Source organism: Vanellus vanellus, assembly GCF_965231255.1.
Source record: "Vanellus vanellus genome assembly, chromosome: 7".
NCBI lineage: Eukaryota > Metazoa > Chordata > Aves > Charadriiformes > Charadriidae > Vanellus > Vanellus vanellus.
The window spans coordinates 639,832-664,125 of NC_138912.1; the positions used below are offsets into that span (position 1 = coordinate 639,832).

At 55.8% G+C, this 24,294-nt stretch overlaps 1 protein-coding gene across 1 annotated transcript in view; it reads right to left on the reverse strand.

Annotated features, from left to right (window-relative positions):
• Nucleotides 1–281: 281 nt before the first annotated feature.
• The window catches only part of PWWP2B (PWWP domain containing 2B), a gene marked incomplete at its 5' end in the record, with an annotated part of 67,205 nt that continues 43,192 nt past the window's right edge, over nucleotides 282–24,294 (reverse strand). The window contains one exon of the mRNA XM_082486337.1: nucleotides 282–840. The remainder of the gene's footprint in view (nucleotides 841–24,294) is intronic.

The window sequence follows — 24,294 nt, forward strand, 5'->3', positions numbered from 1 at the left end:
CATCCCCTCCTGGCGCACTCGCCCTGCCGGGCCAGGGAGAGCCCCGGGCAGGCGCGGGCCGGCGCGGGCACGGGGAGCAGGCAGGGCTCCCGCGGAGCAGCCGGCGGCGGGGAGCGGGCGGTCAGGAGTGACGGCGCCCAGCGAGGACCTGCTGCTCCGCACCGGCGCCCCACAGACAGAAACGGGCTCTGGGCCCTGCGAAAGGAGTGAAGACACATATTCCTCCTGCTCACAGATGAGTGACAGAGAAGCACCAGTACGCATACACACATACATTTGGGTCAAAATTGTGTCTTTCTTTATTCAGTTTTTTCAAAGATAAGTTTCAAGCCTACGTGCTTTCGGGGTAAACCCCCCTAATGGGTGAGTAAGTCAAAGCCCGAGAACAAAGGCCGGCAGCAGACAGCATCCGGACAGCTTCTCTAAGTCATGAAAGTTACAAAACATTTTCTGACTTTGGGAATGATTCATGATTTTTGCATTTCTGGGACAGACCTTTTTAGTTAGTCACCGGCATGGTGTCAGCGGTAGATTAACCTCTCGGAGCCTTTGTCTTTCATTTCTATATCCAGACTTTGAAACTTCATCCCGGAATTACACATATGACCTACAGAGCTGCTTTTTTTCTCTCTCTCTGAAGATGATGTTAATCTCTATCTGGTTTCAGCTAGCGGAAAAACCTGAGACTCGGGGTGAGTTTCTCCTCTGTCCCAAGGCACCGCCGGTGGCCCCTGCTGGGACGCTGCTGGGGCGCTCTGGCGGGGCAGAGGTGGCTCCTGCCGCCGGACGTTGCACGTTTCCTCCAGGCATTGCGCAGCCTTTTCACTGCGTTCAAGATCACTACAAAACACAAACGAAAACACTGGGATTAAATTAAATCAGAGAAAAGGTAACATCCCGAGTTAGCTTGGTTGAATAGAAACTTTCAAAAGAAATGAGCATCAAAGACATTGTAACTAACGAGTATTTTGCAAATGTAGGTCACGATTCCCTCAGTCAGCAGCAGGGACACCAGGAATCGGGGAAGACCCCAGCGCTCCCGATGGCCACCAGCGCCAGTCGCGTTCGAAGGCTCAATCTCAGATCAGGACATTCCACTAATCGTACCGCGGGCATAAAAGCCTGGTGTGCGTTACTTTGCCATGCGGGAATGGGACACTGCCGTTCCCACTCGGCGTGCTTCACGGGAAGTTGTGGCGTTCAGAGTGATTCAATCTGTTCTTCGGCTGCACGGGGAGCAATGCCAGAGACAATCCACACTTTGAAGTAGAGGGCATTTGAGAAAACCTGGTTGTTTGTGAGCAGAAATTTAGCAAATCTAAAAGTATAAATTATGAAACAAAAACTCAAGGTGTCACCAGATCACGTGAGTCAGAGATTCACACCAGACCAGACATCAAGATCCAAATTCGAGTAATAAATTTAAAATACAACGCTTGCGGGTGAAGGCGTGTGGGGCCTGTTCTGGTGTGGCCGTGATGCCACCGTCCGGCACCAAACGCCCCTGCAGGTGAGCGCTGGGCGGCCCAAGGTAGAGGCAGGAGGTGACAGCCCCCAAAGACTTCTCCAGGGAGGGGACCCAACCACCGCGCACGTGGCAGTGCTTGATCTCGGCCTTCATCCACGCAGCAGAGGAGAAAGAATTTAAGGAGTATTTTATTCCTATTTAAACAAGAGAACTCACAGTCTCCTCCTAATTAGGTTTTGTTATTAAGCTGTTATCTGATGTGGAAAAAGACTCATCTAAAACCGTTCTCAAATGGAAAACCTGTGAGCTGCGAACTGCCACAGGGGGCTTCAGTGAACGGCCGTCACTGGGCTGAGCGGTGCCCCGGCCCCGTACGGGGTCTGTCCCCACGGGGTGCGGTGATGCCGCTTTCTGCCTCCTTTTGCCTCTGTTCTCCACCGCCAGGTACAGCCGCGTCCTGGGGCGAGGGACGGTCCCTGGGGGCAGCTGGGAGGGTCCCTCGGGGTGGCCATGAGGCTCTGTGCCTCCAGAGCACCTCACCCCACCCTGCCAGGCCGCTGGCTGGTACGATGCCGCGGATGGAGAGGTGCAAGTTTTAGGGGTGTTTTCCCGGTGAGATGAGCCCTGAGGCACCGACGAGCAGCGCTGTCCGCGGCGTTGCGTTTTCCCAGGGCGCTCCCGCCGGCGCTGCAATCTGCGAAGCTGCCGGAGTCGGGGTGCGCGCCGGCGGGTCGCTCACTCCTCGCCGCTCGGGTCCCTGATGGGGGTGTCTGACCGACCCGCTGATGCCAACCAGCAACGTCCACCTGCTCACGACTCCCACCCCCCCGCCCCCGAGCAATCACCCCCGTTAGCATCGTCCCTCTGCCCTGAGCTGCCCTACGCGGAGCCAAGCTCGCAACAAAAGGTCCCATAAAAGCCTCAAATTTGGTGAGGACTCTCCCTCATTGCCCTGAGGGCCACCATGAACCTCCAGCACCTCCCTGCCGTGGCCACCCCGCTCTCAGGAGCGCCGCAGCGAAGAATCTCACCCGTCGGTGCCCTTTCGGCAAGGCCAGGAGCAGAAAGTCTCCGGTAAGCCTGGTTCTGCCTTCACCACCCTGGCCGGGAGCAAATCACCCCGAGCCGCAGCCGGGGCAGAGCGAAGTCCCCGAGCCCAGGCAAAGGCAGTGGGCAGGAGCAGGCAGGAGTGGGCAGGAGCGGGCAGGAGCGGGCAGGCAGCAGCCCCTGGAGCTCAAAATTCACTCAAAATTCAAATCACTCAAAATTCAGCAGAAAAAGGGGCCTCATTTTGGAGAAGGGGGGGGTGGCTGGTTTGGCTTTTAATAGGAATGAATACCCCGTCTCCCCTGGCTCCTTCCCCACTGCACCCCCCCAAAAGTGTATCAATAACAGGCTGCGTAAAGCCAAGTCACTCCACCTACAATGAAAAACCAGACATGATGGAGAATGCCGGGAGGGTTTCACCCGGAGTTAGGGCAAGCACCTCGCTCGTTTAGCTTAGGGCTCACACAGAAGTAGGTTTTACAAGTTAGACACAATTTATGTCCCAGAAATCTGTAATTCCCCTTTTAGGCCACCCACCCGAGCTGATTGCTGGGGCTACAGGTGCGGCACATACATACATCGATGTTCTGTAATTTAGGTGGTTTTGGACCACAGTTTCTAATTTGTGTAAAAGCTCTTAGGAGAGGGCCACAACTCAATCAATACATGTTGGCTTAGACTGAGCAACCTGAACATTCATTCAGGAAACTCTTTCTCAGTTTTCCTAAGACTCACTACATTTAAAAGTCTTCATTTCCACAAATATCATACGTTCTGTCCCTGAACAAACCCCTGAATGTTCATAAATGCTAATAGCCTTTATTTGTGAAGAATTTATGCAAAGCCTATAGCCAAACCAATCGCCCTTTTTTTTTTTTCTGTAAATAAAAGTGGGAATTGAAAGCTTTTCACGGTGGCGAATGCTAAGTACGCTTGACGCTGCATATCAAATGAAACACACAGGAATATGTGGGCTCTTCGGTTTTCTCCTCCCTGCTGCTGCTGGGATTTGCCAACACGGTGTTTGACTTCCCGGGGCAGAAGCAGCGAGGCACCAGCAGCGAAGCAGTTACGGCGCTGGCGGTGCTGGGACACACATGCCGAGCAAATGCAGTTCTGTTTTCGAGAGAGAAGGCAATGCAAATACACCGATGCTGTTTACACAATAGAGAAGGGAGGGGAATATCTCCATTATCAACTAGTAATTTTTGCAGACAAAGAAGTCTTTTCTGTAGCTCAGTAATCCTCTTATGCACCAACCGTATACAATTGACACTTCTCAATTATACACCTACAGAAGCAGAAGGTTAGTTCTTGTCTAGCTGGTTTTCGAGCCAGTGTGCCAGCTTTCCATATTTTCCATTACTCCACACCTTACGTATTGCTAATGCCTCCGATAGGAAATTACACACACTAATTACGGCACGCCGGGCCTGTCTGCGCGGCTCCCCCTGCCCCGCCGGGCGGCATAAGCAGCAGAGCATCAGCGAAAATTCCTCTGCGTTATTCAGGCATGACCTCCCTCTCCAGAAATCAGCTTTCGTCTCCCCCGATCTGTGATTTTCCATTTCCTCCCCAGGCAGGTCTTGCACAATGACCCTGGCGCAGCTCCGTCTTTGCGATGGGGACGGCGTTTGTGCCGTCCAAGCCCTTCCCGGTGCTCGGAGGTGGGCACAGAGCATCCTCTGCCGCTGTGCCCGTGGCAGCCGGCGTCCGGCCGTTCCTGCAGGGCACCGGCGGTGCCATCCCCAGCTTGAGGTCCGGCCTCAGCCCCGGCCAGGACGGCAGAAACCAGCGCAGGAACCAGGAGAGCCGCGGCACCTGGATTTCCTCCAGGCACAGCTCCCGCCCCACTGCTGATAGGGTTTGGTGTCTCTTGCACGAGAAGGGGCTTAAAACCAGTTTTGAATTTTGCATTGCAGAATTGCCAGTGACCAGCGTCGCCACCAGACCCCGGTGCCCAGCGAGCCCTGCAGCTGACGGGCCGGTGCGAGGTCCCTGCCGGCGGCTGCGGGACCGCCATGCAGCACCGACTGAAGGAACCAGACCCGGTGCCACCCTGCCACAGACCAGGTGCTATTTAACAAACAAAGGCCAGGCTAAAATCATTTTGGCAAAGGCGGCAGTTCTGCCCCTGCCCTCCACGCGGCTGGGAGCGCACCCAGCGCCGCCCGGGGCACCGGCAGCATCCCCCGACAGCCGCGCGCCTCCCCAGGCGCTGGGCTGAGTGCGGAGCGATGCTGCGCATGGCGATACTATGGATACCACACGAGCTTTGCGCTCTTCCCGGGGTTTTTTGGTGCACGTTTGCACACCAAGAGGGGAAACAAGCAAATGCAAAGGTATAAGCGCTTTTGCTCCCAATTAAGAAGACATGTGTGTCGGGCAGGGAGGGCAGCAGGGACCCCCACCCCACCTTTGGCTCACTGCTGCCCGTGGTCCCCGTCCCGGCTGTTACCCCGCACCGTCTGACCCCGCGGTGCTGCCTCAGAGGGACACTAAGCAACATCTCCAAAACGGGCTCGCTCGCTGCACCCCGGCACGGCTCGAGCCCAGGAGCGACGCTGGGAAAATGTGTGCTGAGATGGTAAAAATTCATTTCTCTGTGTGTGTTACTGGTGGTTTAAACAAATACATAAAGTTGGTGCAACTGAACTCGGAGATAGTCCTAATAAATGTCCCGTGCTCTGTGAGCGGCCTGGAAACGAGCTCAGTCAGAACTGGTAAAAGCCACTGAAACAGCTTATTCACCCCCTTCCCCGGCCCTACACACACACACACTCTGAGCCGAACTCTGCTTTCACCAGAGGATTTATACACGTTGCCTCTATCATCAACAGAAATCAGGGCACTCATTACGGTTAAAGGCACTGAGCTCACTGTGTGCAACAGACCCGCGTTGGCTTAAGGAGCCCAGGGTTTATTTTTAGACCCATTTATACATCGCTCACTTTAATCTCGCCTTGTTTAATCTGTTTTTGCACTCTGTTCTGACACTAGTGATAGGCCAAAAAATCATCAGTTTTTAAAAACCCCATCCCCAAACCCCAACACCGCGTCTCATTGACCACAGCAAGAGCAAACGCAGACACGGAGGAAACTATTTATAGCTCAGATAAACAGGCAGAGATTTTGCTTAACGAAAGGAAATGGAAAAATAGCGCTCAGACACAGACCTTGAACACATCGCCGCTGCCGGGGCTCGGGAAGGCTGGCAGGTTCCCGCTGTCCCTGCCAGCCCACGGGGAGAGGGACTGGGATGGGGGCCCTGACCCCGCGGCGTGGCTGGGGACGGGGATGGGGCCGTGGGCGCTGCAGCCACCGCTGGGTGCCAGCCGGGGTCTCGGCTGCCGAGGGCGTTTCTGGTTTCACACAAATGCTGAGTGGGGACTGCGATTCTGCCTCAAAAGCTGGACGGGAGGAGGGAGCGATGTCCTGCCCCAGCCTGCAGAGGACCGCTGCTGCGTGGCTCACGGGGGCAGGAGGGCCGTAGCCCGCCCTCGGCAGGGGAAGGGAGGGCGCTGGGGCACCGCTCGGCCCGGCTGGCAGCCACAAGGGTACTTATTCAGCAAGAGGAACATCCAGAGCACAGCTCTGTGTCACATTAACTTTGAACAACCCTAAACGCATTAAGGAGAACTAATCCAGCTGAGTTTTCCAGGGAGAAGGAATACACAGCAAATACGTCCCAGCCAGGGGTTTCCCTCAGCTCCTGGGCCCTGAGACTTTCGGAGTTCAGGGGTTCTGTTTAATCCCCAGTTTGGCACAGAAGAGGCCCATCCGGGGCCAGCTGCCGTCTGCCGAGCGGGGGACGTGGGGGGGGCAGCCCCATGGCACCGCACAGCACAGTACGGCACTGCATGGCGCCGCATGGCACAGCACGGCATGGCACAGCATGGCACGGCACGGCATGGCACAGCATGGCACGGCATGGCACAGCACGGCACGGCATGGCACAGCACGGCACGGTATGGCCAACACAGCATGGCATCACCCCGGCAGCGGCTCCCCGGGGCACCCCGTGCCGGCAGGGCCCAGGGCGGTGCGGGGTCGGGGCCAGCGGTGGGGATGGCGCGATGCCCCGTGCCTGTCCCGCAGCGGCGGTAGCGGCACGCGGCGCTCTCTGGGCCTCCCAAAGCAGCTCCTGCACCATCGGTCCTGACCGCCCCGTTTGTTCTGCTGGTCGGAACGCCGGGCAGGGAACGCCGTTCTCACTGAAAATAAGCCGACAGCGTTCCCATTTTCTTGCCTGCTTGAAGCCAGTGTGAATCAAGTCAGAGGGTTAATCCCTGAATTTCAGGCCCCGGGAACAGAGCTGTGCTAATTCTTTCCTGTAGATTTGCTAATTTGATTTTTCTTTTCCTGAGACATCAAAGCCGAGTCTCCAGAGGAGAACTTCCTAATCAGCAAAGAGAAAAGGAAATCACTTATTTAGCGGGAAGGATGTAGACATACCAAAGGGAAACATTTCCATATTCTTTTCATAGCTATGAAAAACAACTTAAAAGAGTGAGTCCCCTAAAATCTATTTTTATCGCAAAGAAATGGTACTTCGGGACCCTTCCGTGTAGTTGTCTTGTTCTCTGTACCTATAAATGAGAATGTCAATGAGATGAGGTGAACTGGAACATCTTTTCCTCATTCAAAATATTTTACATTATTGACTGGAAGAGGCGGAAGGAAGCCAGGGAGAAACAACGTGCCCTGAAGAGTGCAAAGCCAACCCTTAGATTAAGCCTCCTGAGCACTGGGTCACTCCTGCACTTTCTTTGGGGCCCGTGAACACTTTTTGGACTCCCTAACTCTGACGAAATCGGGGTTTAGACCCCGCGGATCCCGTCGCTGTGCACACAAGCCGGCCTGCAGTACACAGCAGTGTCGGCCAGAGGAGTCTCCAGTGGAAACCGCAACTTCATCATATAATAAATTATTTTAAAAGTGTATATAGTAGATCTGCATAAGACTATTTCCCTGTGAACAAACATCTGCCTCTTGCTATGGACACAGTCGTCCAGCCGCTTGTTGTTGGGTCTTTTCACAATTATCCAACAAATTTTGCCTCGATGTACCGCGACTCCAGGGACTGCCAGAACATTTCAGGTGTGGTCCAAAACCTGAATTTTAGCACCAACTAAAGCTCTCATCATAGCCGCAGGAAAGACAAAACCCGCCCTCCCCGGGGCCTATCCAGTGACAGAAGTGAGGCCAAGAGACTCGTTACTGAATGAACTGCGCAGCGCAGCCAAGGAAGACGCTGGAGCAGCTCCGCGGCTGCTCCTTCCCCGGCTGGCCGCGGCACAGAGCCGTAAAAACCACCGCAGCCCGTTCCATTTTCTAGCAGTCAGAACGAGCCCATTTTCCACAGATTTCTGCTGCGTTTTATGCCCTTGGATGTTATCCCATCCATTTTAAAAGCTGTTGCCGCTTCAGAGGCCGGCGTGCTGACGAGACGGCCCCAGTGCGTTCGGGCACAGCCAGGCGGAGGGTTGTGGCCGTGGGGACGCCGGTGCCCTGCCCCATCCCCACGCCGCCGGGGAGCTCGCTGGGCAGAGCCGCCCCGTGGGGAAAGCTGTGGCAGCAGCGCTGGGTGCACTGGCAGACCCGGCACCGCTGCGCGCCAGGCTGCGGCCTCCAGCCCCGCCGCCAGCTGCGGTTCTTCCCCGCGTACGCGTTTTGGCAGGTCGTGGGGTCCATGGACCAGCGGTCAATGGATTCCGGTGCTGCAGGGGCTGCCATGCTCTGGAAGCTGCTGCACGCGGTTTGGCCTTGCACGAATGCCTGCGGCAGCCGTAGATTTAAACTAGAGTTTTAAACGGCAGTTTCCCCTGGACCCGCGCCCCCAGGAGCGCCCGGACAGCCCTGCCGGCTGCCATGGGGGGGGCAGCCATGCACACCCCAAGAGAGATGTGGTGGTCCTCAGCACAGCGGGAACCCTGACGGTACATCACTCCTGACTGCACCCAAAAGTCATCTCGCGCTGCTTTCCCCGCGCCCACTGCTTGTTTCCACCGTTCATCCTGCGGGGCTTCGCACGCTCGCCCACGGCCTCCGCACTGACCGCTGCCTCTCCTCCCACGGCCCCGCACCGCCCCAGGCTCCCCCGGCTCTACCACCCCGCGGTGGGCACACAGACCCTGCCGGGGCCACCAGCGTGACGGAGCGCTAGCCAAGAGCCACCCACCGTGGGGACGGCCGTCCGTTCTCGCAGCAGCATCCCCGAGCCATGGTAGTGAACTTCGGACTCATTCATCCACTGCACAGCAGCTGATGGCAGCACCGTTGTACCGAGCCAGAGGTCTGAGGAGATAAAATTTACCTCTTTTTTTTATGATGTCAGTTTTCAAAGATTAAATTAGGGCCACCTAATTTAAATCAGTGGGTAGAAAGGTGCTGTTGGCAGTGCGGTCCAAAATCGGTGCGTGTTCGGAGGTGCCGCCACGATCTGTGGGAAACGACCGAGCCGCCTGTTGGGATGTGCGGTCGTGCCAGTCTGACCGCGCTGCGCCAGCAGTGCCACTCCAGGGGGTGTTGGAGTTGCTTAGAATCCAAAATGTGGGAGGAAGAGGGGATGCTGCTCACAGGAAAGTCACACTGAATTTAATAGAGGATGAAAACATTTCCAAAGCAGGAGGTTCACCTGCATAGCAATGAGTAGTTAATTACAAAAAGGTGACATTCATTTGGGGAGGAAGAATGCTGGGCACCAGTATAGGTTAGGGGCGGACCTGCTGGGAAGTAGCTCGGAGGAGAAGGATCTGGGGGTTGTGGTAGACAGTAAATTATCCATGGCCCAGCAATGTGCCCTTGTTGCCAAAAAGGCCAATGGAATCCTGGGCTGCATAGGGAAGAGTGTGGCCAGTAGGTCGAGGGAGGTCATTCTCCCCCTCTACTCTGCACTGGTGAGGCCACAACTGGAATACTGTGTCCAGTTTTGGGCTCCCCAGTTCAAGAGGGACAGGGAACTGCTGGAGCGAGTCCAGCGAAGGGCAACTAAGATGATGAAGGGATTGGAGCATCTGCCTTATGAGGAAAGGCTGAGAGCGCTGGGACTCTTTAGCCTGGAGAAGAGAGGGCTGAGGGGAGACCTTATTATGGCGTACAAGTATCTAAAGGGTGGGTTGAAGAAGGATGGAGCCAGGCTCTTTTCAGTGGTTCCCAGTGACAGGACGAGGGGCAATGGGCACAAGTTAGAACACAGGAAGTTCCGTTCAAATACACGGAAACACTTCTTTACGGTTCAGGTGACAGAGCACCGGCACAGGCTGCCCAGGGAGGGGGGGAGTCCCCTTCTCTGGAGGTTTTCAAGACCCACCTGGATGCAGTCCTGAGGGATGTGCTCCGGGCACTCCTGCTTTGGCAGGGGAGTGGGGCTGGATGGTCTCTAGAGGTCCCTTCCAACTCTGAAAATTCCGTGATTCCGTGATTTCTGCTTATTTTACAGCAATATCATCTCTGTTGCTTTTGATGAGCTTTGAGACAGACTTCTACAAAAATCCTAAACTTTCTTTGCAGCGCTTGCTAAACTGAATGCTTATTCCAAAGACAAAATACAGCTGTATAAATTACACATTATCTAGTGACTCATAAGAAAAACTGTTAACAGTGAGGGGTGGCTAAGAAAATAATTACACAAGCAATCCTGCAAATTGGAAACATCGCCGGACTCTCCCAGTGTAAATCTGGAAGCCTAAAATGGACCTGAGCACCCCCAGGCTTTTGCTGAGTCAGCGGGCTCGGGGCCGGGTGCTGGGTGCGGGGTCCATCCGTGCCGTGGGGCAGAGGCAGCAGCAGCACTGGGGCACTGGGGACCGGCCGGGGACTTCCACACTCCGTCCCCTCCGCAGTCACGGAGCGCCGGGAGTGTGGGGCAGAGCTCCTGGCTGGAGGTACATGGAGCGTTTCACGGTCTGAAGCCCAAAGCGTGTTGAATTTAGGAAGTTTCATGGCACTCGCCCGAATCTGCAGCAGTTGCAGCACGATGTAATGCGTTCGGGACGTCCCCCAGGCGTGCCGGTGGCAGTATGGGTTCAGTCCTGTTGATTTTAGCCTGGCGGGCAGGGCAGGGCTGAGCTGGCCGCCGGCCACGCCGGGGAGGCTGCCGAATTCCCAAGCCTCCCTTTTATTTACCAAAATTTCTCTGAATGATACGTGAGCCGGAACTTCCCCAGGTGCCTCCTGGGAGCAGCTCACCCACGGCAGCGGGGAATAACAGCACCGTGCTACAAACGCCCAAGAAGCCGAAGAGCTGTCAGGGTTGTGAGATGCCCTTTCAAACACTCTCCTCTTAAATTGCTGTCTTTAAAAGTGAGTGTCTCCTTCGAGGTGACAAGGCTGTGCTAACGAACCCCGCTAACGAGCCCTGCCCCGCTGGGGCTCATGACGTGCCGGGGACCTCCGGGGACCACCTCCCCTTCAGCCCCTTCTGCGCTGGGCATGGGGGGGGGTGGGGGGGGCAAGCGCAGGGGCTGAGCGGGCAAAAGGCAGAAAAAGGAAGAGAACCCCAAACGAATGGAAGAGAAGCCTGGAAATCGTTAACTCCGGGTCCACCACCCGTGGGCAGCGGTGCTCGTCCGCCAGCGGGGCCGTGGAGGGGCCGTGCTCAGCGGTGGGTCGCAGACCCCGGGCTGCAGCAGCCCCGCTCCCGCTGGCCCAGCCGGCCCCTGGCTGTGCTGTGCCGGGGACCCGGCCCCCGCTGCGTCCCCAGGAGCCGTGGGGACGACCCGCTTCCCTCCTGCAGCGGCAGCCCGGCCGCAATTAACTGACTGCCGGGAAGGCATTTCCTAGGGAGATTGGAAGCCGGTTCGTTAAGGATCGCCCACCCCACTCCAAACCTCCACGCCAGCATCAGCAGCGGCCTCAGAAGTTGGAGCAACCAGGCGAGGCTCAGCGGAGCACCAGTGTCGCTCACCAAGGGAAAGGCACTGCCGCGCTCAGAAGAACGGGAGAGAAAGAGGGACGACAGCTGGGGACACTGCGGAGGGGCAATGCAAAGCCAGCAACCTCGCTCGCTGGGGGTGGGAACGCTCACTAATGCGATTCTGCAGTTTAACACCTCTGCTCTAGCCTCAGAAATATTTCGATCCAACGGTTTTGCCCCATATTCCGCCAGCACGCCCACAGGTGCCCCCGCCGCCACCCTGCCCCAGTGCTGCCGTGCATCCCTGCACTGAGCACGTTCCTCTCCTCTGCGACCGCCTTTCCCACACTGCGTTCATTAGAAAAAAAGCAGCAGCACCACCATGGACCAGAAATGCACATTTGCTTTGGTTTCACCTCAACCTCCTTTCCCAAAAGGTGGTTTGATGTGTCTCAGAGTTTTGGATGTACTAAGCTATAATTTCCTATATATAAGCAGGAAACTTTTATAGCTGCACAGGGGATAGGATGGACTGCAGACAAAACCAGAAAGCAAATTCATTCTTTTTTTGTAACAAAAACAATGACTTCACTAAAAGTATAATACGCCGTCTTTTCCTCTGTTGGGAAAGTACCATTTAGACTCCAGCTGCTTCCCGAGTGAGCGAAAATAGAGGTGCCCGGCACAGGAGCAGGTTCGGGAGGGAGGGGAGCGGGATGGTTCCTACGGGCGGGGGCAGAGGCTGCTCCGGGATGCGCTCGGCAGCGCAGCGGTTCCCAGACGGTAAATACCACAAGGTGAGAAACCAGAAATAACCAACTTGGTTTTTTTTTCCTTTTGCTCATTTCACTTACACCCAAAAGCAGTGCCCCAACTATTTTCCCTGGTGTTTAACCTACGCCCTCACCAAGGGCATTTTCCAACTGAGCCTGTGGTCTGAGTTGCCTGAGCAAGAGGCCTCAGCTCCCCTGCCCGCACTGCTCCCATCCCTGCCTGCACTGCTCCCATCCCTGCCCGCACTGCTCCCATCCCTGCCCACACTGCTCCCATCCCTGCCCGCGCTGCTCCCATCCCTGCCCTCGCTGCTCCCATCCCTGGAGCCCCTGGAAAGGTCCCCCCGCAGCGGTGGAGCGCTGGGCCGGGGCTCGGCAGGCGGCGGGCAGGCGGCGGGTACGGGCTGCGGGGGACGAGGGGCTCAGGCGGTTTCACCTCCCCTCTCTCCCGGCGACGGCCACGGAGCCATGCAGGCAGCGTCTCCTGCAGCAGCTCGGCACGGCTCGGTAGAGCTCCGCTGCCCACGGAGCGGGAGCGGAAATAACGTGTCACACTCAAAATGATCTATTTTGACTTTCCCCACCAGAAACTTCATTGCAAAGAATTAAAAATAATAATTAAAAAAAAATAAGAAAAATGCATTTAAGTGAAGCTGCATTTTTCCAAAAAGCCCCAACCACATCTTTCACAGGAAAGGAGAATAATTCAGTGAGCTCCCATTCAGCTTCATTGTGAAAAACTTCTATTTTTCGCTTTACAGTAAGAAAAAGATTGGTAGCATTTTCAAAGAGAGGCTTGGCTTTGTTAATCGTTCATTAGTAGTAGCAGTATTTCCTTCTCTTGCTACTCTCAGTATTTGAGCTCCCCTCCTCGCTGGTAGCACCCAAGCTCCGGTCCAGCAATGAAGCGGGGATGGGGCACGGGCAGGAGCCAGCCTGGCCGAGGGAAATGCTCCCGCGGCGGCTCCGTCACTGCCGAACGCGCGTGAGGGAGTCGGGGGGTGAAGCGGCTCTCCTCCTCTGGGCGCCCAGCGAGCTGCTGGCGCTGGCGCTGCCGGGGCAGTGGGAGCTCCCTCCGGTAGGACCGGGGGCTTCTGAAAACTTTGCACCGATGCCCAGGCGCTCTGGGGAACCCTTCTTCCCCGGCAGCAGGTCCCCGTGGCACACCAGCAGTGGGGCGGCTCTGCAAGAGCAAAGCCGCTGCGGTGCCCGGTGCCGCCTGCGCAGCCGCCTCCGTCCTGGCGCGGGGAGCTCGATTGCCCACATATAATTGGCCACAGCGTGCACAGCCGCAGGTGTCGGAAATGGACACAAAATGATCCAGCCAAAGTTTTCCTTTTTCATCTAGCCAACCTCTCTGTTTAAATCTGCGTAACTGAATTCCAGAGACACACAATGCTCTGCGAGGACACTTCTTCTCTTGGTGCTAAATGTACCGACCTTTCCATTTGCACTTGGCCTCTTGAAAAATACTGCTGTTAATTATTATCATTACTGCATCGTAGAAAAAGTCTTGAATTTTAACCATTAAATTTAACAGAAAGAGGAGTAACTCAAAACCTTGGAAAATTACATGGATCTCCAGTGAGACTCTTCAAAAGATTTATTCAAAAAATCTACTTAAAAATACATTGTACTCTCTTACCTTGTTTTGATCTTTTAATTCAATTGGTTTGTCCTTGGAAATCAATAGACCACAAAGAAAATACAGTTCTGTTTTCCACATCTAATGCAGAATATGTGAATAAAAATAATTACCAAGACCACCAGCCAGGGGGAAAATGTTGTTCATTTTACCTCTGCAGTGAAAGCTGAGTGTCAGACACATCCAGATGTACGCGAAATGCACCTCTGTTATGTGTAATCCTCTCCAGTGGCAGAATCCCGTGCAAGGGAACTCTCGCAGGCGCCGTTGGGCTGACTGCCCCCTCGGCAGCGCCGGGGGGCGCTGACTCCGCTGACACAGAGCACGTCGGTTGCCCATAGCGCATGTACAGCCCAGTCATAAAACCTGCCCTCGGGATCCGTCATCAAGGAACGTTGGGCAGCACAAGTACTTTAGGTATCACTGAAAAAACCAACCAAACAAAAACCACCCAAAAAACCCCAAATCACACTGACCACTCCAACCGCAAGTGAGAGCAGTGGCACCGGGGGGGCTTTGCGCGTGGGTCCAGTGCCGGGGTTGGGCGGCCGATGGTGGTGGAGTTTGAGGGGAACTCCAGCCCGAGCAGAGCAACGGCAGTGTGGAGACCTGAGATCTGGAGAGGTGGAAGGAGACAACCGACCTGGAGACTTCCCCGACAGGAGACCAGAGCTGAGCTCTGCCGGGTTCCTCGAGACCAGGGACGCCACGCGGCACCTTCGACTGCCGCTGGAGAGCAAAGAGAGGAAAGAAAAAGCCTAAAAAGTAATGGCCCCGCGGGAGGGCAGCGATGGGGGAGCTCCTCGGCGGTTGCTCGGCCGGTGTTGGGCTCTCCGCTGTGTTCTGCCATCTCCACCCGGGCAGCGGGGGCGAAGGCTGGACAAGGCTGCGTGCTCGGGACTGGCTGGTTGCGGTGCGTGGCAGGCGGCTGCGCTGGCACAGCCGTGTGGTACCGGGGGGGTCACACTGGCACAGCCATGCAGTACTGAGGGGTCACACTGGCACAGCCATGCGGTACGGGGGGGAGGTCACACTGGCACAGCCGTGCGGTACTGGGGCTTCACACTGGCACAGCCGTGTGATACTGGGGAGCTGCTCCTGCCACAGGAACCGGGTCTCTGCCAGGCAGGAGGGTCCACGGTGGGGCAAGCACCATCCACAAACTCTTGAACGCAGCCAGAGTGTCACATATGGGTGAGCGGGTTCAAGGCTCAAAAGTACCAAGTTTCCATTATTTTTGAATTATTATTAAATTTTGTGTCTCTTCGTGACTCGGCACTCAGATGCTCCCACGCTGAGCGTGTACAAACACGCATGTGCCAAACGGCGCATGGGGGGATGATCACGTACACTTGTAGCATATGGGACCGGGTGCTTTTTATGTTTGTTGACATGTATTACCAGTATAGAAAATTAATCATAAGGAAAGCAAACACTGCAGCCTCACATTCCCTGCACTGCTGAGTGCGATGGTTGCTCTGGCTTTTATTGCTTAGAAAAACCTTTCTTTTGATGTCCTTTGAAACTATGTCCTTTGAACTACAGTGTTTTCGCCAACACTTCTGGTCGGATCACACTCCCAACAGCTGAGAAATCTGAGATTTAATTTGCGGCTTCAAGAGAAACTTCCATTGCAAATCGATGTGCTTTAAACAAGATACACCTGGAAACTATCTAGTAAAAATCAAGATCTGCAATTCTCCCCCCTAGGTTTTCAGTACTCTCATACATCTCGGCAGATCTGCAATATTTAGAAATAGTTGTTGCCACCACTGAAAATAAAAACCACAGTGTATTTGGCCATCACATACACATGGCTAAATATAACATCTGATGGAAATAGGCAACAAACAAGGTGGTTATGGCATGCGATAAAACCAAGAGACAAATAAACCCTACCCATAAATAAATAAACAAGTAAATAGGAGGTAGCCGCTTTCCTTTTCCAAGTTCCCACAGACTATTTCAAAATAGGCAGAACTTGCAGAGAAAATAACAAAGACTTTAAGCCACCTATTACGCAGAGGTACGGGTAAGCCCCGTGCGAGCTCTGCAGCCGTGCTTCGCCGTCACACACAGCCGCTCCCGCCTCCACCGCTTCGGGTTTGCTGGTGGGGAAAGCAGAGGCGCAGACAGCGCCCGAGCGCCGTGCCCTGGTGCCACCCCGGGGTCCCCGCGTGCGGAGCGCAGCGCAGGGCCGGCTGTGCCGGGGCCCGGGGCCGGGCTGCCCTGGCCAGGCGTCCCCATCGCTCCTCGTCGGCCGGGAGAGGTCTTCCCGAGAGCTCAAGAGTTCAAAGTATTTTCCACCCCTGCCACAGCCCGCCGGGCAGCAGCCAAGCGCTTGACTGATACGGCCAACTGGGTCAGATAATACGATTTCGGGGCCGGGGGCATAGCGCCGTCCCGCTCAGCTGCAGGGACAGGAGCAGGGCCGTCGGGGCAGGGCCAGCACCCGCCTCCATAGGCACCGGGGGAAGCTTTTCCCCGGGACCTGCTTCCTGAGCTGAGTCCAAGTGAGAGGGAGCAGTAACAACAACGTGTCGAGCATTAGTCTGGAGAGGAAAACTTGGTTTGTGTTCTTACGGAAAGACAATGCAGTTAATTCCCTCAGAAGCACAATTTGCTCATCTCTGCCACAGTGGGAGTGTTTTTCTCCTGACAGCACTTGAACTTGGGCTGCATTAGGCACGAGAAACATGCCCGGCGCTGGTAGCAGTTGCCAGAGCTGACTTAATGCTTGCACAGATGTAATTCCTAACCTCGATCTCCTGCTCCGGGGGAAACACCGGCCCGGGACTGATGGAGCTGCCTTTGAGGGTCTCTGAGCAATCGGGAGAGATGTTCGTCCTGCCCCACACATGGCACCAGTGGGTTTGGGGAGGTGGCCGGCGGCCCCACGCACATCACCGCTGGCCCCTGGGTGCCGCAGGCCCTGCACCCCCCTGCAGCGGGGGCACACGGAGCTGAGCTGCTGCCGCATGGCTCACTCCTTGGTGACACACATTTGCTGTTACGGTGCAGCCTATTCTAAGCTCACCTGTTGTGGGCAGTATCCACAGCAAGGTCAAAGGCAGCATTTCTGACTATCTCCTCTGCAGTGGAAGGGGCACAGAGCCTGGCACCCTAGAACAGAGTCACAGAATCACAGGATGGTTTGGGATGGAAGGGACTGCTAAAGACCACCCAGTCCCCCCCCTGCCATGGCAGGGCCACCTCCCCCCAGCCCAGGTCGCTCCCAGCCCCGTCCAACCCGGCCTTGAACACCTCCGGGGATGGGGCAGCCACAGCTCCTCGGGGCACCCTGCGCCAGGGGCTCACCGCCCCCACAGCCAACAGTTTCTTCCTCAGATCTCATCTAAGTCTCCCCTCTTCAGGTTTGAAGCCATCACCCCTCGTCCTCTCACTCCATGCCCTTGTAAAAAGTCCGCCCCCAGCTCTCCTGGAGCCCCTTTAGGCACTGGAAGGGGCTCTGAGGTCTCCCCGGAGCCTTCTCTTCTCCAGGCTGACCCCCCCCACCTCTCCCAGCCTGTCCTCCCAGCAGAGGGGCTCCAGCCCTCCCAGCAGCTCCAGGGCCTCCTCCGGCCCCGCTCCAACAGCTCCGTGTCCTTCTGCTGTGGGGACCCCCCGAGCTGGAGGCAGCACTGCGGGGGGGGTCTCCCCAGAGCAGAGGGCAGCAGAGGGGCACAATCCCCCCCTCGCCCCACTGGCCACGCTGCGGGGGACGCAGCCTGGGATGCCGGGGGCTCGCTGGGCTGCCAGCGCACACTGCCGGCTCCTGGCCAGCACGAGGACATTCAGTGATCATCGGCACCAGAAGCTAAAAGCCATCAGTGGCACTTAGAGAGTATCTGTCACCAAATATCGCAGCACCTGGTCCCTGCCCGGAGCCCTGAGCACCAGCCGGAAAACCTACACCAACAAACCCACCAGCTCCTCTTGTTTCATTAGTGCTCATTAGGGGGGTTTGCAACGGCACGTGGGAAGTCCTGCCAGCTGGACACGGTATTTAAGTATCACAAATATAGCACACACATGCGCGCACACACACACACAAAATAACCACAAAATTTATCACGAAAAAGCATCTGCCTCGGAGCCCTCACATCCATGGAAAAAGAAACTGTCCCTGCAGAGTCACAACCAAGCTGTAGGTTTCCATGTCCGCCCCAGTGCCCCCTGCAGCCCACCCTCACTTCAGAAACACCCTCAGATGAACAAAAAAGAAACAGAAAGGCCCTGGGACACAACGCCGTGCTGTCTTTGGAGGCTGATGACCTCCCCACCGCCCTCCTCCGAACCAGCCGAAGCAGTCACCCGATGGCAGTCAGGTGGTGCCAGTGTTTTTAGAGGGGCTATTGTGCATTAGTTCGGGACTCCAGTGATGGTAAAGCTCAGACAAGTGCTCCGAATGACCTTTTCACTGCAAACGTTCTCCTGAGTAAATTTCCAAGCCACTTCTGTGCCATATATGTCAGTTATGTACTGTATTGATGAGGTCTTCCTCAGCCCCCCGTTTGAAGTGCTCCTCTAATAAGCACAGAAACGTTGAATTGCCGCGGCAGGAGAGACCTTGCGGCTCTCGGGCGCTGGTGCTTTGTGCTCAGCTTCCTTACGGGGCATTAACAGCATCAGGCGTACTCTGAGGCACAAAGCCCGAGAGCCCTGCCGCCCCTGCCTTGCTCCTTTGCAGCCATCAGGGTGTTTTACCCAACGCAGGCGCCGTGTCCCCGCGACAGCCTGCCCTGGCCCTGCAGCCGGGGCCCCTGCGCTGCCTCCCCGCTGCTGCGGCAACACCACCGGCAGCCCCGCGCGGGAGTGCACACGCCTCTACGCCTGCACACACATGTACACATACATGTACACACACACGTGCACGCGTGTGCACACACATATGCACACACACACGCACACTGTATTGGGTCTGGCTGGGATGGAGTTAATTTTCCCGTGGCAGCCCTCCCAGCGCTCTGCCCTGTGCGGTGTACGCTGTGCGGTGTACGGGCAGCCAGAAAGGTGCTGGTAACGCGGCAGTGGTTTGGCCACCGCTGAGCAGTGCTCGCAGCACCAGGGCTGACTCCCCAGCATCCCCCTCCCCAGCATCCCCCCCGCCAGCAGGCCGGGGGTGGGCACGACCTTGGGAGGGGACAGAGCCGGGACAGCCGACCCAAACTGCCCGAGGGGGTATCCCATGCCATAGGACATCTGCTCGGCAATGAAAGGTGGGAGAAAGGAGGAGGGAGGAGCGGGGGGGCATCCATTATTTACGACTGTCTTCCGGAGCAGCCGCCACACGCACTGAAGCCCTGCTCGCCGGGAAGCGGCCGGACATCGCCTGCTGACGGGGAACAGAGAATAAATCTTTGCTTTCCTTTGCTTCCACACGCAGCCTTTGCTTGTGCTTTATTAAACTGCCTTTATCTCAGCCCATGAGGGTTTTTTGCATCTTATTTTCTCTGATCCTGCTGAGGAGGGGAGTGATAGAGCGGCTGGGTGGGCATCTGGCGTGCAGCCACAGTCAACCCACCACACACACATGCATGCACACACACACGTGCACACACACGCACACCCCCCTGTGCACACACACACATGCATGCACACACGCAGCCATTGCAGCCGATCTCTGCTGCCAAGGGAGCTCGGGGCGCCCCCGGTGCCATCACCCCCGCGGAGGGGCAGGGGCTGGGGTCCCCTCCAGCCCGGCGCTCCCCTGCAGCCCCCCCCAGCACGTATCGGGGCCAGGGGACGTGGGGCGCTGACTCTGCGCCCGGACTCACGCTGGACCAGCAGTCGCTGCTGCAAAATCCCGAGGGCTCCCGCTCTCCCCAGAGCTGGTCCGGCAAGATTTTTGCCTGTACTTCTCACAGCAATGTTTGCAACCTGAACAAGGCTATTGCAGCCTGGAAAAGGAGAGGTTTAATAAAAAGACTTCCCTGTTCCCCAAACGTGATTTTAACTCCCTGCGGGGCAAAGGCTTCTCTGAGTGTGTCTTCCCCCCCGCCACGCTGTGCCCGGGTCCGCCTTGCTGCGATGCCTGGCGGGCACCCAGCCCTGAATTCCCTCAGCCCTTCCCAAACGCCACGTGGCAGTGGGGCCAGTGGGGTGGCACCAGCGTCTGCCCTTTCTGGATGCTGTGAGTCACTAACGCTGTCCTTCCCAACACGCAGGTGACAAATACCGTGGGAGACGGAGACGAGCCTTCCCCGGGGAAGGGGAGCGGTGGGTTTGTCTCTAAAGGCTGAGTTTTGACGTGCAGGGTCTGGCTGCAGGGACGTCTCACCTCGGGAAACCAGGCGCTCTGCGGTGTGCGTCCCTGGGGACGCTGTGCACACCAAACCCCAGCGCCCCTGCACACTGCTCGGGGGGGACAGCGGGTCACCACCGTCCCTTGGTGGCCATCAGCACTCAGCCTGCACAAGCAAGTCACTTCCCAGAGGAGCAGACGGGAGCGGTGTCAGGGACAAGTAGCCCGAGCCGCTCCAGCTACCCCGGTCTGTCCTTCAGCTGCCGTCCCTGCCCGGACCCCGCAGAGCTGGACACAGGGCACATGTGGTGCCCCAGCGCGCAGCGTTGGGCAAAACACTTTTAAGCCAGAGATCTGAGTTTGAACAGTATGTTTTGAAAGAAAAATGTAGACCAGGCCTGGTAATGATTTGTACGGGCATCGGCTGTCAAACATTTCTGCTGTAGCTCTCAAAATATAGGGAGCACCACTCTGTGCAGGGCTCAAACCACTTCACTCGGGCGATCTCGAGTCACGTCTGGAAGGAGGTGAAATGCCACACCACCTGTAAAGCATCTGAGGGAAGGGAAAAAACCCACCCCAAACCCTGTTTTTGCATATTAGACACACTCAGTTGCTGCATATGGGAACGGATGGGGGCTGTTTTTTGGAGGAAAGACAATTTCTAAGAAGTAATTGCTTTCCCTGTCCTTGTTTCTCCTTCCTAATCATAGGCAGGCTTGTGGTGGGGATTTGGGGGAAGAGGGCTGTGTGCCAGCCAGCGGCTGCCGTGTATGCAGAGGAGCTTGTGCTTCCCAGGGAACGCTGCGGCGGAGCAATGACCTCCTGCTGGCAAAGAGCATCCTCCATCCCTCCCTCAGCGCCTGGAGAGCTGCTCCTCCTCCAGCCCCTCTGCACCACCTCCTGCCCTTCACAGCTTCTTCTTCCCCTCTGAATCCTGCACCGCTTTTAGGTGTCTGGAAAACCCTCCAAAGCCTTGGTCCGTACCAGAAAAGCAGCCGCAGGATTTGGCAGGTGTCTCACAAGAGCGAATTGTCCCATGCACAGACTTTCGCTGCTTTTTGGGACTGGGCTGCAGAATGAGGGTGGGGGGCAAGCAAGGGGGGGCCAGCCCTGGATGTCGGGGTGCGCTGAGCTCCACCACCATGGAGAGCAGGCAGACCTGCTGGAGAGCATGACAACTCCCTGTTGGAGGAGGAGAGCAATGGAAGTGCCCACGGCAGGACAGCTTTCTGCATTTTCAGGGACACTGGACAGTGTAAGGGTGAAGCTATTTTAGGCTTGGACACTCCATACACCGGGCTCTGTGCAGACTCAGGCAGCACAGGACGTGGGCCCTGCCTGAAGCACAGGTTCTTGGGTATCGCACCACACCGTGGGACAGCCCCGCGCACACACGGAGCTGCGAGCAGCCTTCCCTTGCACCGACACCACCAGGCGCGTGCCGAGAGAATGTGTGTGCAGAGCCCTGTGCCTCTTTCCCCACCGATCCCAGGAGACATGCACCGTCAGCATCCTCAGCTCGCGGCGGCCGATGCTCTTCCCGACCAGGCAGGGCCTGCCTGTGGCAGGCAGCGGGCTCGCCAGGGCAGGGCTGGCTTTGCTTTATGGCTTGTGGAGCACCGGGCACAGCGCTCAGAGCTTTGGGGATCAGAGCTTTGGGGCTCAGAGAAATGCAGGATCCTGGGGCTGCGCTGGCAGAGGAGCCGGAACCGGACCCCCAGCCAAAGCCACAAAACAGAGGGGACACAGCAGGGGAAAAGCATCTGTCTGTCCAGCACCGGATGCCACTGCCACCGTCCATCCATCTGTCCAGCGCTGGACCCCACTGCCACTCTCCATTCATCTGTCCAGTGCCCTGACCCCACTGCTGCTGTCCATCTGTCCATCCAGCACTGGACCCCACTGCCACTGCCCATTCATCTGTCCAGCGCCCTGACCCCACTGCCACTGTCCATCCGTCTGTCCAGCACCCCGGCCCCGTTGCCGCTCGGGCACTCCCCGCTGGAAGGAAGCAGCCCAGATGTGGAAAATGTTTATTTGTTGCCAAAGGGCAAAAATGAGATGGCAAAGCCCACTTCTGCCCTCTGGTTTTCAGAATAAAAGCATTGGGAACGGTAATTCGTCCCGCTGCTCCCCTGAGAGGAGATGGAGCAAGCCCCGAATACCAGCGGGTTCCTTTCTCCCTGGCCTGCACTTCCAGAGCTGTCAAATCTTGCACAAAATGCTTGCTCTTCCCAAATCCTTTTAAGGCACTGAAGTATAATAGGTGCTAACAAAAAGCAAAGTGTTTAAACAATCTGACAATAAATCTTTTCTGCTTCCAATTGCTCAGCTTTCATCCCCTGTCATAATTATTTATGGTTTTCTACACTGAGTTCCTGGACAGATGAAACCTCAACATCTAATGGAAAAAACCAAGCAGGGGAAAAAAAAAAAAGGCGGCGGAAAATAAAAAAAATCCTTGAATTCTGGACATGCCTCATCCCAAAGCAATACAAGCATGTGCCCATTTTCATCACCCTGGCAAGTCTCCCTGCCCTGCCAGCGAACTGCTCAGTCCAAGCAGCACTCCCCTCTCCGCTGCTCACCAGGGGGGTGTTCCACCTCCCGTTTGTCCTATGTCTTTTAATTCCTTTGTCTATTTAAATGCAACGATGAGTCAGCCCAAAGCACACACAATGCAGCGAGATAGCCCCAAGATAAGAATACCGGGCAAATAAATAAAAGCAGACAAGGGCTTCCTATCCCAGCAGCCCACTTCATCCGCGAGAGGGTAACCCCTGGGGACCCGGGGAGGAGGGGAGGGCAGGTGATGCTGGAGCTCTGCCACGGCCCCGAGACCCCCAGCCAGCACGGAAAGAGCCCGCTGCCTTTGGGGAGGGCAGCTGGGGGCAGGCGAACCACCGCTTGCTTGAAGAAGAAAAATATTTTCCTTTTGACCGAGATGATAAGCCACTGCTTGGATTCTTGCAAAGTAAATCTTTGGGTTGTGGATGCACAGAAATGTCTTTTTTTTCCCCCAATCCTCTTTTGAAGCCTAAGAAATGTGCTTATCAGATAGGGAGGATAACACAGACATACAACGCATTAATTGCCAGGCGCGCATCACCCATCAGAATCAGCTCCAGTGGAGACCAATCCTTACAGACGGTCCTAAACTTTATGAAATCCTCTGTTATTGACTCAAATGACTAAAGACAGTGTAACTCTCCCCCCCCCCCCGGAAACATCCCGGGAAAGATTTCCAGGGTCAAGAGCAAAGGGGAAGCACATGTACCGCAGACCTTGGTAGATATCATGTTCTTGACTACTGCTTTAAGGAAGCATTTCATGTACTTGACTCATCAATTAATTTCATGTCAAACACAATCTATGTTTTTAAATGTTAGCCATAAATAGCTAACATACTTTTAAGTATTATTTCCTTTTCCATGTTAGATATGTATCTCTACTGAACACTGTACTAACTCAGTTGCGCTAGTTTACTTTGTTTACAAACGAACCCATAGCAAACCCTCTACTGTTTGGAGATGAGAATCTATTTTTATGGTTTAAGAGTGAGTGCTGCACGCAGGCTCACATCGGGCTCCAGTTGTTTCATGTCAGTTGTAGCACAGAGGAAAGACGAGGGTTTCTGCTGGAGGCTAACACCTGCACCGGTCAGTTCGTTATTAAAATGTCAAATGTTTGCATAAGGAAACATCTCTGTCCCCCTCTTCACCTCAAGCCATAAACCACCTCAGTCCTTGGGCTGAGTAAGGAACTCTGGGCTGATGCAGGCCAGGGCTTGTGCGGGAAGGGGTTTGACACCGCCGGTGCCCGTTCCCTTCGTTATCCTCTGGTATGAACGTAAGACATGGAATAAAATGATTAAGAAAAGCAAGCTGGAGTAGGAGTGTATTTGGCCTGTCTGGAGTTTACAATGCATATTTAAAGCTCTGCAGTCAGTAGATTTTGTTCTGCTGGAAGCGTAAACGGCTGTTTCAAACACAAGCCCTGCTAATACAGGAAATGCTCTTTGCACATCTAGAAAGTTGTGCAACCTTTTATTGTTATCTCTTCTTTGCACTACGTGTGCTGAAGTATCACCGTCAGCTGTAACCGGTGAGCCTAAACAGCATATTCAAGAGCAGTGGGGTTTTATTTAAAGAGCCTCTCTGGGCGGGCAGGACAGGCTCTCCCGCACGCGTCCCTTTGCCTCACGTTCTCGCACATGTCAAACCGTACCACGGAGCCCACGTTTGCTCCGTACCGACC